Genomic DNA, 14,769 nt, shown 5'->3' with positions numbered 1-14,769 from the left:
GCAATTTGTGATACCACAAATTCAAGCACTTACATGACTGAAGTCCCGAGAAATCACTTGGATAGTTTTAATGAAAATGGTTTTCTTAAGGCTTCCGTTAACCTGTTCTTTGTTTAAAAAGTGAAAATGGGGAGGCAAAAAAGATTTATGAAAAATGGGAATTTATAGTTTTGGCCAGTAACAGAAAGTATGATAAGGTTTTGCTTTGGTTTTTGGTGGTTTTATTTATATTATTATTACATATAATATAAATTACCAGCTTTTGAAATTATGAGAAATCAGAGAGGGCAGAGCAAAACCTTTTGTACTTTTAGACCAGCAACACAAATGCAGAATTGGATGCTTTGCTGGGCTTATAGCTATGTTTTAAGTAAAGAGAATTTTCCTAGTTTCTCTGGGTGAGTGAAGTTGGGAGCAGTTTGCTGTATGATACGGAATACAGTGAATCAGCATTCGCAATGGCAGCTATTTATAGTTACTCTATTTTTATTCAAAGCAAAACAATAGCACTGAATTTCAGGCAGTTGGACCAGACACTCAGGAAGGTCTCTCTGAAAGCTGAGGGGGAAAAAAAAAAAATAATCTCATCTTGCTGGATCTTGAGGGCTGAGCTCGTGAGCCTCCGCCAGCATCTCCATTTCAGTGCCGTCCTCCGAAGGTGAAATCTGGGGCTGTGCTGGGGAGCTGCCAGAGAGATGGCTCTAAAATGCGTTTTTTATCCACTGTTCAGAGGCTGTCAGCATTTCTTGTATTTTTTATCTGAAGAGCTGTGCAATGTAATTAATGCCTGGTAATTTTTACTGTATCTTCCAGGTTTTCTGTGACTGTTCCGTATCCTCCTGCTGCTGCTGCAGCCACCGTGGATCCGAATGCCGTGGCTACAAAGGCTTGTTACTGTCTCATGCTGGGTCCCTCAAATCCAAGAGCTACTTGGCAGTTTCCAAGGCAACCACCTGTGGAATAATTAAAAAGGATGAAGTGTTGGCGTGCCAGATATAAGGAATTTTTGCCTGGAGAGAGTGTTTCACTTTCTTCCGTCTTGAAGAATCAAACGTGCTTCTGCCAGCAAAGTTAAGGTAGTACAATTAAAAAGCAATGGTTTATTTTCTGGAAGTTTGAGGTGGAGCAACAAGTCTGGTATGACTGTATGCTATACAGAGATGACCACTCTGGTTCCTTTTGGGTTATATTTTGGGTAGATTTAAACAGAAAATGCACAAGAAAGGTGGTGATGGAAAAGCGGTGTGGGTGATCAGTATTTTGTATTAGTAAAACAGTTGCATGGACTGTTTTGCACTTTATTCAGTCTTCCCTCAGATGATTTTAAGCTGGGAAGGACTAAAATGGAGCATACATTAGTTTGGAGCATAAATATAGGAAGTGCAGCCTTCATGCCAAGCACGCTGAGATTTCTTTGGCATTCAGTGAAGTGATAGATATAAAAGGAATCTAGGAGTGGGCTCACTGCAAAATGACAGTCGGAATCCAGGGTTGATCTTTATCCCAGAGCTTAAAGGGTGGGCAGTGACTTAAGTTCATGCTGAACCAAACTGATAATCAGGTTTAGCTGCTTCAGTGAAGCAGCAACTAAAACCATGTTGAAGTCACATATTCCCAGATTCAGAGCTGAAATTGTGCGGTGGGAAAAAGCAAATATTAAGCAAAAGAAGCCTGTTAGAATAACAAAAAACTGGCAAATTTGGTTCTAGAAGTTTGAAATGTTGCTTCAGAAGTTGATGGCAAAGGTGTTGGACTTCAGATAACTGGAAAAGTTCTTCTCCAAGTATTATATGTTACTGGATGTATTTGCTCATTATATCTTCCTTCTCTGCCAGTCATTCAAATATAGTTGAATAGAAAAATGTTATTCATTTCTGACAATGGAGTTAAATGGAGAAAAACCACATTTCCATTCTTCCCATAGTCCAAATAACTGCTCAGTTAAGTCTGGTTACCTTGCCTGATGCTCTTGTACAGTTAATTTTAGGCCTGATGCTTTTGTGTAATTTATTTAAAGGGAAAAAAAAAAAGAGTCCTAAATTTTGAAGCAGAAATATTTGGGATGCCATCTGGGCTTTACATAATAAATTTTTCCTGCCAAAATGTTTGTGGGATTCTGTTGGGATGTGGTGGGATTTCACATTCCATCCCTTGCACAGCACAAGAAGATCATTGTTTCTTAGATATGGCGAGTCCAAGAAGAAATAAGAATTGTGTATTGGCACCTCTGTGATCTGAGGAAATACAGATAAATCAATCCAGTAAGGACTCTCACCTTTTACAGATGTTACCTAATTTCAACAGCAAATATTTGCAGGTACCAACTGAGTACAGCTGCAGTTTTCCACTCCACCCTAATACTTGATTTCCTGTTCATTGGTTGGTTGTCACCACATCTTAAGTGCCAAAATGGTTTTCTTTCTGAAGTAATTTTTCAGCCTGTTAATTCCTTTCAGTATGGAACTGAGGAAAGTGGATTTTTCAGGCAAATGCTGTTTTCACATGTGGAAGGGGAGTGTTCTGGCAAAGTGTCTGTACCAAGCACAGGGAGTGGGATCCAGAATTGAGACACTCTGCAAAGTAGAGTGAAGGTAGTTGGTGTTGTGGATCCGGATCCTTGATCTTTCCAAGAAGCATAAATAACTCTCAAAGGTGGAATTGGGAAAGAGCACGAGTGTATTTGTGGAAGCCTAATGTAGTAGCAATCAGGTGCAGTAGTGCAGGATTCACAGGAGTGTCGACAGAGGAGTTTCAGCTTGGATGCTTCCTAGAAAACATCCCAAACACATATAAATGCCTCCATTTTCCTGTTTTACCTCACATGCTGCAGGTGAAATTTTTCTTATGAAGCTTAAATGTTCAGGTTCTGCTGAAGCCAGAGGTGAACAGCAGGTAGGATGAACAGCTTCCTGACATTTCCCATTCCACACCCCCTTGAAGGGGATGACCTGTCTTTAAAAAGTTGCCTGTAGAAAGGAATCCATCTTTTCCATGGGTAGTTCAGCCTAGACAGCTGATATAGTCCAGGTGGCAAAACCTCAGGAACTTCAAGTGTGCAATTAGATCTATTTGTATATAAAATTAATTCATCTATGCTTGTTTCTCCATATTCCATTCCTATTCCAGAGCTTCCAGAGCTAAGTGGAGTTGCACTTGATTACTGGTTCAACCCCCTTACTCATCTTCTTCCCAACCCAGGCATTGGACCCTGTCAATTTTCCCAGCCTTCATCTGCAGGCCTGTGGTTCAGTATTAAGGGTAGTGAAGAACCCCATGGAGTTTGTTAACATAGTTTGTAAGAGAAATAAAAACATCCATGCTAAATTTAGGCAGCTGTGCTGTGTGAAAGAAAATACAGTGACCAGGCAAGATTGATTTCTGATTTTTTTTTAATATAGATTGTGTTTTAATAATCTTTATCCTTGAGAAGCTTTACAGGACTGAAGGGAGTAGATGGTTAGAGGTAGTGATTTGTTCAATAACTTTAATCTCTTTAAATGATTCAGTACTTGTTGACATAGAAGTTGTTTCTGTAGGATTCCCTATTAAGAATTAGTGCTATGTGCACCCAGAAAAGTAAAATTTTCTTTCTGATTCTTTTTCTGTGGCAGAAGATTTGTTTTACTCCATGTTGGAGTGGTGTCTTTTTGAAAGGAAAAAAAAAAAAAAAAAAAAAAGGGAAATAGTGATCCGATAATTCTTTCAAAGATTTTCAAAGTGGTTAATATTTTCCTATTTTTATACCATCAGATCAACTGTATCAAGAGTCAGTTACACAGTTACAGTGTTGTAGTCTAAGAGAGTCATTAAATTTCGATTAATTTTGTTTAATGAATTAGGACTGTTTCCTGGAATAGGTAGGACTTTAATCTTGTTGCTTGGAAATCCAGGTAATTTTTCAGGTTGGGTTTTTTCAAAGGGAGTTTTCCCTTCTAGCAAGAGTGGAAATGTAGGGGAAATTCAGGGAAAGAGCAATAAGCTCAAGTTGCCTTTGTGGAAAAGGGAACTCAAATAATGAATGGACCCTTTTGCCTAGACTTGGTTTTCCTTTGAGGAGGGCACTGTTCTGCTGCACTTTGGTGGATGGATCTTTTATGGGGAGCAAAGCTGCCTTAAAACTTTAATGCAGACAGAATTCTCTACAAGGTGACAGACTTTATGCTTAAGCACCTTATGCTTAGATCCCTCTCACCCCTCCAGCTACTGCTGCTGGGCATTTTGGATATGCTTTTCCAGCATAGTTCAGATGATTTTCTCTGTTAGACAACACTAACAGATTTTCTCTGTTAGAAAATCCAAAATAGAGTAAAAAGATCTGACAACTTGCAGAGAGGTAGTGAAGGTAAGAGGAGAAAAGCATCTCTTGTCATTTACTGACCTAGAGCAATGATTTGTGTCCAGCAGTGGCCACGGGGGAGTTATTGAGGAGCACAGCAACAGAATGGCAATAGGATCCTCCTTCTGCACACCCTTCACTGCCCAGACATCTGTAGTACATGGATTGATTGAGCTGGATTGTGGGGGTTTTTTGGGTGGTTTTTTTTTTTAATGTTTTGTTTTGGTGGAGTTTGGATTTTTGTTTGTTGGCTTTTTTTGCAGTGTTTACCGGACTTGTCTTTTGGAATTCTTACTGAGTAGTACTGGGAAGTCTAAAGTTCTGTGATTCCCCACCTTAACTAAACACATGAGCCTGTTTAGTGAGGAACCATATTCTTTTGTTTGCTTTTGAGCATGAACTCCATTTAAAATCCACTTCTTGCACTGAAAAATGCTTAAGTAATTAATACGTAACTTTCTCCATTTACAACCACAGTTTTTTAGAACTCAGTCTGGTGCAGATGTTGAGTCACTTCAAAGCCTGCTGACCTATATACATGAAATAAAGCCACTTGCCCCACCTCCATTCCTCGTCACACTTAATTTCCTTGAGATTCCTCATTAATTACACTCCTGAATTTCATTTATGTATTTTCATGTCCAGTGAGTAATCTGCATGCATTTCTTTTTGGTTTTTTCCTACTTATTTACTGCCTTTGCTACTGTGAATAACTTTACTATCATCAGCAGATGTTGTCATCTCACTATTGAGCCCTTTTCATGTCATTTATGAATTCATTGAACAGTGCTGGGAACAGATCCCTGTGGAAAGAAGAGCTGAAATGGCACCAAGTCCTGCCAAAAGCAGAGTGGGTTTGCCCACTTCTGCACGTGGCAGAGCTGATGTGCTGTTTTGGTACACTTGTATGGAGTCACTGTAACATACTTTGTGGAAATGGATAATAAGATCTAACATCATTCTTTATCACAGAATCATTCAAGTTGGAGAAGACCTCTAAGGTCACCAAATTGTACCCTCAACCATCACCATATTCACCACTAAACCATATCCTCAAGGGCCAGATCCATGCATATTTTGACTTCACGCTTCCCTGGGCAGTGTTTTCCAATGCTGCCTATTTGTAATTTCACCTTTGAAAGATAGGATGGGCAAGAAATTCACATTTTTGGATAACCGAGGATGATGTTTAATGTTCAAATGTCCACACCTGCTTTGTTTACAGCATTTTTCATCTTCTGAGTTTTTAATCTCAAAACCAACTTGATTGGAACCTACTGGTCTGTCACTTTCTGCGTTGCCAGTAAACACAAAATTGTACTGGATAAGGGAAATTAGGCAATGGAATCAATCTCCACAATCATAAATAGACACTTGGTTTAGGTGATGAAGTGTAGGAAATTGCCTGAGCAGCAGAAACATTACTTACTCTTGTTTGCCAACATTAACGTAGCAAACATCTAATGTAAAACTGGGCCAGATCTAGAAGACCTGTAGCATAAAACCATTTTTCCAGTGGTGTGTGTCCTGCAGCTGCAGCTTAGGGAAGTGGAGAGTTGAGGACATGAATGTGCTGCACGTGAGTGCAGCGTCCCAGTGTCCATTGCTGCTTTCTCTTGCCACCTCTGTTCCTTCCTAATTACTCCTGAAATTCTGTTTACTTTTTCACTGCTCCTGTTATCAACCACTGTGAAAACTGTATTTTAACAAAGCTATCAGCAGTGACTTCAAGGTCTCTCCTAATCAGGAAAAAAACTAATTTAGAACCCCTCATTTTCAGTGTGTAGCTGGCTGCATTTTTCTATATACAGGGCCTTGGAATTAATCTACGTGAATTTTATGTTCTGTTTTCTCACCCAGTCATGCTGTATAATAACTAGCTGGAAAAAAAGACTGAGGATAACTGCTTTGATGCATTTACTGGTTTATCTGTAATAGACCTGTGACCTCACAGTGTGTCCTTTTCAGCATAATTTATTGTTCAGTCAAATGAGAAAGGTCTAACTCCAGACCTGAACAGGAGTCTGATTTGATGTGTGTATATAAGGGTTTATGTTCTCTGCATGTAAATCGACTGTTGATTAATAAGACTTTGCTCCTTTCTTCTCTACAGCTGAGTTTTCTTCAAGATCTTGGGGAGAAATTGGTAATTTTTAGGGACTCCCTAGATATCCATGGAGCCTTTTCAGAGCCCTCCTGTGTGTGACCTGCAGATTGCAGTCCATCAGTTGGTATTTTTAATAATTTGGTTTCCTTAGAAATCTGGCTGCGCCCACGTGCTCCTGGCTGTGTAATTCCTGGTAGGCTTTGGCAGTGAGCAGTACTCAACTTCCCGGAGAGGATCCTCTTTCCTGGTTCTCTCTGCAGGCAGGAGCCAGAGCTGGAAGTTCCCTGAACTGTTACGTCCTGAACTGTGAGTTCATTTGGGTTTTCATGTGGTAAAGAAGCATTTCTGAGGCTTTTACCCCTCCCCACACCTTTGTCCTGTCAAGCCTTTTATCTTTTGTCACCTATTGGCCCAGAGGGCTTTCTCATATGCTTCACCCTTCTGGTGTATTTGAAAAAAATTTCCTCTGAGCACATCAGTTCTCAGTATTTTTTTTTCAGCTTAAAATTTTGCATCTAGTTTGTTAAAGTCTTTATTTTTTTTCCTGGAATCACAGCATGACTTCTCTTTTTGAAGGGCATGCTTTCAAACGCTTTCTTAATATTGATCTTTATTTTGTTTTGTTTTAAGTTGCACTTACTCTTTTCTTCCATATGCAGTATGGGGTCTTTAGCAATCTGTCACCCCCTTAATACCTTCACCTTTTTTGCTTGTTCGTTTTATGTTTTTTTAAAGGGGTTTCCATGTTTCTTCATTGCAGAATGCTTGAGCTTATTAAGGACCTGACTAAGGTCATCTTGTCCAACCCTTAAGCTCAAGCGGGGATTTTTTTTTAGCTGCACAGTTAAAAATAGAGAAAACTACTGTTTCAAGTACTGAACTTGAGTGCTTTGTAATCAGTAATACAGCCACTCTTCAGCAGTGAGGATCCTGTACACAGGTCAGGACTGGGTCAAGTTCTGCCTCTCTGCAGGTTTTCGGAATTGTTTGAAGGAGTGCTAATTAATGATGTCTTAAAAATGCAGTGTTTACATTACAGTGACTACAGTTAGGATTTATCCATCTCCAAACTCCTGCAGTTTGGCCACTTTAATTTCAGGTGGTGATGTTTGATGCTGATAAAACTGTAAAGTTTCTTCATGGGGCTGGGAAAGTTTCAGAACCGTAGAATGTTTTGAGTTGGAAGAGACATTAAAGACCATCCATTTCTACTCCCTGCCATAGGCAGGTATACTTTCCACTAGACCAGGTTGCTCTAATCCCTGTTAAATCTGGTTTTGGATACTTCAAGGCAGGGGAACATTGTCTCTCTGTGCTGCTGAATTTGGTTTTGTGTCTTTTCTTCCTTAATGTGCTTTTGTTGGAAGGAAGAAGTTTTGAGCTTTGCAGGCTTCTGTGCACTTTGAGATAGTCTTGTCCAGACAAAACTACACGAGAAAGTTTTTACCAGAAAATTTCTCCTTCGTTTGGCTCTCATCCTGCTGGAATAATTGGAGGATGCTGCCTCAGCCAGTGAAGTGGAATGGGCGGTTTGGTTCATCCTTCCATCACCACCTCCATGTGGTCAGATGAGCTGCTGTCTGTGTTCCATGGGCTGTAGTGAAGGATTTAGACACCCCAAATCCTCATAGACCCAGTGCAGGTATTGGAAATGGAGTGAATTAAATCCCACCCTGGTATTTCAGTGTTTTGAACTGGCAAATGTTTTCACTTTTAGAGAGTTTTTTCAGTCATGATGGTTAAAGAGGAATTTGATGCTTGATTAAAAGCAAGGACAAGGCTTGCAAAGTCTCTTTGGGTGAAGTTACACTTCTGTCACCTAAAAGGATAAAATGAGAGGGGAATTTTAAATTGCATATAAAGATGTTATAAAATAATGTTGATTGCAAGGAACAGTTTTGACTTGGATGCTTGATAGTTTCACCTGGTTTTCTTCATTCTTATTTATAAGTGAAATGTCTGCAAATTGATGTACTCAAAGACTGGATTTCTAGTAGTATACTATTTCAGAGACCACAAAAGCGTGTGGTCACAGGACAGGGGGAATGGATTCAAACTGAAAGAGAGCAGTTTTAGCTGATGTATTGGGAATAAATTCTTTACTGTGAGGATGAGGAGGCCCTAGCACAAGTTACCCAGAGAAGCTGTGGCTACCCCATCCCTGGAAATGTCCATTGTGGGATCATGGAAGGTGTCCCTGCCCAGGACAGGGGGTGGGACTGCATGGGCTTTAAGGTCTCTTACCAAAACCATTCTGTGATTCTGTGAAACGAGGAAAAACCCCAGCATACTCAACAGAAGAAAGTGGGTGAGATGAATCTGTCTTTAAAGGTCAGACTGAATTTGGGCGTTACCACTTTCTGTTCGTTCCATATGGTCAGTGGCAGCATCGGTTGAGCTGTTTCTGAGTTTTTAAGATGAGTTTGTGTCTGGACTTATTCACACACTACCAAGAAAAGGAAAACCCAAACCCAGCCCTGAAATGGGTCTTGTAATTTACAAGTTGTTAGTGATTGTTCATCCAAATAAAGGACTGATCTGACTCGCTGGAAATTTTGTGGTGCTTTACCCTCAATATTGCAAGATTGCAGTGCTCAGGTTTGTGTGGGTGAGTGGGCAGTCCTGCCTTAGTGTGCAAATACAGACTCTACTGGGCTGAGATTAATGAACCCTTCCTGTTCTCTTTTGTACTGTCTGTAGCTTCCTCAGTTTCTTCCTCTGCAAGAATGCAGACTGGTCTAAAAACTATGTAGATTATTACATAATGTAGGGCTGGAGTTTCTTCCAGCTGGGTGGTAGCTGATCTCAGTTTCTAGCAGGTTTGAAAAGTTCTTCCACCCACCAAACCTTAGAGCAGGTGTTTGCTTCAGCAGTGGCATTTGCTGATCTCATTGTTATGTTAATTTGGGGAAAGACAATATTTTCTGGAGGTCTGAAGGATGCCTGAGAGCTCGGTGTTTATTTGTTCCCATCAAATAAGCATGGATTGAATGCAAATGTTCAGGGATGGTGTCGGGACAGAAAGGATGAGGGGTGTTTTCAGTTAATGTCTGCCAAGAATTAAGGAAAATTAACACAAAATTCTTGTGGTTTGGGAGAATACCCACTGGAGCAGTTGTCTGCTCCACAGATGGGGGCTGTACAGAGTACTTGTGATAACTGTTTCAAAGCAAGGATTCGTGTACAATTTGCAAGGGGATGCTTCACCTTCTATAGTAATTATAGAAGTATATAGTAGTATAGTATATATAGAAGTAAATATAGAAGTATATAGAAGTATATATAATAGCTATAGTAATTAGTAGCTAGTTGTTAAACACTTGTCAAGGGAAAGACCCCACAGCTATTGCTCAGGCAGAGATCTTACTGAAATCATTGTTAAGATTTTGTTCGTATCAAGGCCTGAAAAAGCCTGTGCAGTGCCTTAAGTGTGAGACAGGACTCCTCAGCAATCTGTGACTAATCAGCTTGGTGTTTAGTCAGAGAGTTTGTTTCCTTCGAGTTGTCTATTTTCACCTTCTTTAAGGTCCTAAGGTTATTTCAGGAATATGTTTCTGTTGTTGTCTATTTTAGACACTTGACGTGGGATTTCAGACTCTGCTGAGATGTTGGCAGTGGTACAACATGTGGCTGGTTTAGGGTAACTCCTGTTCAGATTTGTAGTTCAAATACCATCTCTTCTGCAGGTTTTCAGAGCTGTGGTTCCCCTGCCACTGAGGGTTTCACCTAACTAGCATTGTGAAAGGTGATATTCGTGTAATCCACTGGATGAAGATTAATCTCACCTGGGTATCTGATTTTTAAAGTGAGAGGAGATTTATCCAGAGTCTCCTAATTACTGGAATAATTCCAAACAGTAAGTAGTAAGATCTTATCTTTTTATCATCATGATGCTAAAGAAGGAACTTAAGCTTCCTTCGTATTTGTTACTTCTTGGTGCTCTGCCATAAAAAGCAGAGAACAGTGTAAAGATAACTGGGCAGAGGAGGCTGTCCTGGATGTGGAGGGATTTTTGTGCTAGTGGAAGAGGATGAGCATCTTAAAGACTTAAGTGAAACTTGCTTGAAAAATAACCAACTTGATTTGGTATATAAGCAGTTTTTTAGAATGATGCTGCTGCTCCTTCTTGAAGCTCTTCCAACTGAAATACACACTGCCATATGCTGCTGGACTACCAGCACACGAACTGGATTAAAATACAAATGAACAGAGCTGCAATTGAGGCTTTAGTTCTGCAGAGGGATCCAAAATGGTTCTTTTTTTCACTCTGCTAGCACCTAAAGTTAGTTTTACAACATGCCCATGCAAAATATTTTGGAGACCTTGGGTCTGAAACAATGATGAAGAGGTTGAGAGGGAGAGAAAAGGTATTTTCCCAATTTTCTTGTCCTAATCTTTTAAAATCTACTTTCGTATTTTAGGAGAATATGTGGACCATATAAACAGCCTTTGTAATTGGGAGCAGATAGTTTAGATGCCTCATTTTTATGTTTTACATAGATACTTGCTAAGGAAAAAAGCAAAGTTTCCTGGCTACTCCTCTCCTGAAAGTTGTTGATGAATGATAATGAGCAATAAATTAACAGAGTTGTATATTACTATCATTGATGGGGAAGTGCTCCTGCTGATTTTATTCCAAGTGCTGATCCCATAGTGTTGATGCTGTGATATTGGGAGGAAACATCTTAGTTTAATTCATGTGTTTTATTAAAGCCATAGATATTTATTTTAATAAAAACGTCAGGTACTTGTAATCTTAAAAAGGCTGGAAAACTGTGATGCAAACCAGTTCTTTTTCTCTTTTCTTCTTCTTTTTCTCTTTTCTTCTTCTTTTTCTCTTTTCTTCTTCTTTTTCTCTTTTCTTCTTCTTTTTCTCTTTTCTTCTTCTTTTCTCTTTCTTCTTCTTTTCTCTTTTCTTCTTCTTTTTCTCTTTTCTTCTTCTTTTTCTCTTTTCTTCTTCTTTTTCTCTTTTCTTCTTCTTTTTCTCTTTTCTTCTTCTTTTTCTCTTTTCTTCTTCTTTTTCTCTTTTCTTCTTCTTTTTCTCTTTTCTTCTTCTTTTTCTCTTTTCTTCTTCTTTTTCTCTTTTCTTCTTCTTTTTCTCTTTTCTTCTTCTTTTTCTCTTTTCTTCTTCTTTTTCTCTTTCTTTTTCTTTTTCTCTTTTCTTTTTCTTTTTCTCTTTTCTTCTTCTTTTTCTCTTTTCTTCTTCTTTTTCTCTTTTCTTCTTCTTTTTCTCTTTTCTTCTTCTTTTTCTTTTTCTCTTTTCTTCTTCTTTTTCTTTTTCTCTTTTCTTCTTCTTTTTCTCTTTTCTTCTTCTTTTTCTCTTTTCTTCTTCTTTTTCTCTTTTGTTCTTGTTTTTTCTATTTTATTCTTCTTTTTCTCTTTTCTTCTTCTTTTTCTCTTTTCTCTTTTCTTCTTTTTCTTTTTCTCTTCTCTTCTTCTTTTTCTTTTTCTCTTCTCTTCTTCTTTTTCTTTTTCCTCTTCTCTTCTTCTTTTTCTTTTTCCTCTTCTCTTCTTCTTTTTCTTTTTCCTCTTTTCTTCTTCTTTTTCTCTTTTCTTTTTCTCTTTTCTTTTTCCTCTTCTTCTTCTTTTTCCTCTTCTTCTTCTTTTTCCTCTTCTTCTTCTTTTTCCTCTTCTTCTTCTTTTTCCTCTTCTTCTTCTTTTTCCTCTTCTTCTTTTTCCTCTTCTTCTTCTTTTTCCTCTTCTTCTTCTTTTTCCTCTTCTTCTTCTTTTTCCTCTTCTTCTTATTTTTCCTCTTCTTCTTCTTTTTCCTCTTCTTCTTCTTTTTCCTCTTCTTCTTCTTTTTGCTATTCTTCTTCTTTCTAATTTTGTTTTTTTTTTTTTTTCTTCTCTTTCTTTCCCTGGATAAAGAAGACCTGACAGGAATGCACAGAAATTATTGACAGCATTCTTCACCAAGTATTCAGGAACAATGGGGCTACTAGTATTTCAATAACTGATAAATAATGAGAATTTATAAATAACACTCTGAGTTCTTTTTACGTGCCTGCTGGGGTTTTTTTTGGAAGGGGGAGGAATGTCAGACAAATTTCTGGCGTTTCTGTGCTACCTTGGAGACTAGAAAATGTTTCATTATTGGCATATGAGATTCTTATGTAACTTGGCAATTCTGGGAACAAGAATTTTCAGAAAAATGCTGAGCAGTTTAAATCTCCTCATAAAATTAGAAGATTTAAACCCACTGTGCTAAATACTTCTGTGATAGATTCCCCAGAAATACAAGTATTCCAAGCTCCTGGAATACATTAATTTTTCTAGGATTGTGTCCTTAAGGAGTTAAAACTCCAAATCCCATGGCGTGAATGACACACTGGCAGTTATTACATAAACCCAGTGTGTTTGCTTTTGCAGAACATTTAATTGGGATACAATAAAAATGTGAGAGGAAGGTGAGGAGTTGCTGCCTCGTGCCATCAGGAGCAGTGCTGATGCTGTTCAGGATGTGGTTTTTGTGTGCAGCCCCCAGCACAGACCATGTGAAGGAGGTTACCGTGATCTTACTGCTATCCAGAGGTTTTTTTGTGTGTGGGTTTGTTTTGTTTTGTTTTGTTTTAATTTGTTTTCTTCAAGTTCAAGGTCTGTAATTCTAGTGGGATAAGCCAGGCAAGGACTTGCCCTGCTTTTTTAATGTAATACAGTGTGACTTATCTTGTCCACTCTCTTCAGAACTCTTATTATATTCCATAGAGAGGACTTGATTGAAACTTTTTTCAATATAAAGTGAAAATGGTGGCTTGTTAGTGTTCACACCTGCTGTGTGAATTTCCTGATTCTTAAGTGGATTGTAAATTGCCATATTCCATTACCTTCCTGAGGGCACAGGTAGTCTGACACAAGAATCCACTGATTTGGGATGACTCAGAACTAAAAATGAGTCAGTTATTCCTTACTCGGTTTAATTTTATTGTTTTTTTTTTACATACAGAATTAGAAATCAGCAGGAGTTCAGAATGTATATACCTTTTTTTATGTGTCAGGAAACTATCTTCCTTCAATTGATTATTTATTTTTGTTGGGTTTTTTGTGTTTCTCACGGCTCTTTGGGGTGTTGGCCAGTTTGTTCTCTTTGTTCCCTTTCCTCTAAGCGTGCAAGGTGTTGGTTGAACAAGTACATCTCAAAGTCTTATCTTGCCCTGGATTGCTGAACTGGGTGTGCTGTGCACTTTGATGCCTCCAAGTACTGTGTAAACTTCAGTCAAAAATTCAGGATCAGGAGTTGCAGAAGGGGTGGCAGTAAAATGTGTTTGGATGATAGAAGGGCTGGAAAGAGAGAGCTGTGTCATGCAAGCAGCAAGCATGTCTTTAGTCACTTCTGTTAAGTGCTTTTCTGGCTAAACTAGTGTCCTCTTGCATAAATTCTCACTGTATTCTAATAATACACAATCAGAGTCACCATTTACTTTCCCCTAAATTAAGGTCTTACATACTCTTTTTTTTTTTTTTCTCTATTTTCCGTGTTACTTCTTAAGGTAATGAGGTGCAAGAAAAATAGCATATCAGGTATTTTCCATGCCTGTCTTTTTGTAGATACGTTTGCCAAGGAGGAAAACAATCTATAAAATGCTTCTTTGAAGGAAGCGTGGTTGATCATGAGACAGCATAAAGCAGTAGGCATTGCATAGCAGTAACAATAAAACTAAACGTGAAAATTAACTTCAATACTAACTTTAGGATTTTTGTTTTTAAGAAAAGGCAGGCAATATTAGGACAAGGGAATGGATTAAAGCTGAACGAGAGTAGATTTGGTTTGGATATGAGGCAGAAATTCTTGGCTATGAGGGTAGAGAGGCCCTGGTACAGGTTGCCCAGAGAAGCTGTGGCTGCCTCAGCCCTGGAATTTTTCAAGACCACTTTGAATGGGGCTTGGAGCAACCTGGGGTAGTGGAAGGTGTCCCTGCCCATAGCAGGGGATTGGGGCTGGATGGCATTTGGAGTCCCTTACATCCCAAATTATTCTGTGATTCCATGGAATTTTTAGATTCATGTCTCTGTATCAAGCCTGTGTGGTTCTCTGTGAAAGAAGATGAGAATTTTTCCCTAGAAGTGCATCTTGGAGTGCTGTTAGAAGCTCTGCTGTCCTAAACCACCAAGTAATGGTAAATATTTAGCAAGGCTGTTGCTAAAAAGAGAAAAGTTGCTTCAAATTCAAGCTTGTTTCCCTTCCAGCTGTAATAGCTTGCTGTGCCTTTCTCTCCAAGGATGGAAGAGCTGTTTGTTACTTGTCATATCCACAAAGCACCTATGAAAACAAGGTCAGGGACTTGTCTCCCTAATGAAGGAGATGTTTGGCCTGGCGTCACAGAGTCTG

At 38.8% G+C, this 14,769-nt stretch overlaps 1 long non-coding RNA gene across 5 annotated transcripts in view; it reads left to right on the top strand.

Annotated features, from left to right (window-relative positions):
- Positions 1 to 14,769, top strand: part of LOC136361148 (uncharacterized) — a 92,049-nt gene that overhangs the window by 35,217 nt on the left and 42,063 nt on the right. For all 5 annotated transcript variants that reach the window (XR_010743582.1, XR_010743584.1, XR_010743586.1 and 2 more), the window contains exon 2: positions 814 to 1,076. This is a non-coding gene — a long non-coding RNA (uncharacterized lncRNA). The remainder of the gene's footprint in view (positions 1 to 813; positions 1,077 to 14,769) is intronic.

Source organism: Sylvia atricapilla, chromosome 5 (assembly GCF_009819655.1).
Source record: "Sylvia atricapilla isolate bSylAtr1 chromosome 5, bSylAtr1.pri, whole genome shotgun sequence".
Taxonomy (NCBI): Eukaryota; Metazoa; Chordata; class Aves; order Passeriformes; family Sylviidae; genus Sylvia; species Sylvia atricapilla.
Note: the sequence above shows the minus strand (reverse complement) of the source record. Positions and strands in the feature narration are given on the sequence as shown.